The 483-nt window shown below is 46.2% G+C and overlaps 1 non-coding gene across 1 annotated transcript; it reads right to left on the reverse strand.

Moving 5' to 3' along the window:
• Positions 1 to 401: 401 nt before the first annotated feature.
• On the reverse strand, positions 402 to 483 carry trnal-aag (transfer RNA leucine (anticodon AAG)). The gene has a single exon. It is a non-coding gene; the product is annotated as a tRNA-Leu (tRNA).

The raw sequence follows: 483 nt of genomic DNA on the forward strand, positions 1-483 counted from the left end.
AGGAGGCCTATTGATTGTGGAAGGAAGAAAAATCTGGGAGAACAGGTGGGTTTGAACTGTGGAACATCAAGTGCAGGCATGTGAGAGTGCTGGGATTTGTCAGAACAAATAGGTTTCCGCCAGCAACAAAAAATATTTCTTTCATGTGCTAAAGATTGATTTCTTGCTGCATTCTATTAGCAAATGTGGCAAAGGATGAAAGACGTAATTGAAACAGAATCGAAACTCGTATTCGAGCCGAAATTACTGCGATCATAACGCAGAGAATGAACCACGATAGGATCACGGCAACAAACATCAGGTGGGGCAGTCGTGCCCGAACAAGAGCAATGTCGCGCACGGTGCTGCTTGGAAAAGAAGGATGTTTGGTCATCTGGTTAAAAAACATGCACTTTAAATTCTGGCAGTGGTGGGATTCGAACCCACGCCCCCGAAGAGACTAGAGCCTTAATCCAGCGCCTTAGACCGCTCGGCCACACTACC

This window comes from Heptranchias perlo, chromosome 35, assembly GCF_035084215.1.
Source record: "Heptranchias perlo isolate sHepPer1 chromosome 35, sHepPer1.hap1, whole genome shotgun sequence".
Classification (NCBI taxonomy): Eukaryota; Metazoa; Chordata; class Chondrichthyes; order Hexanchiformes; family Hexanchidae; genus Heptranchias; species Heptranchias perlo.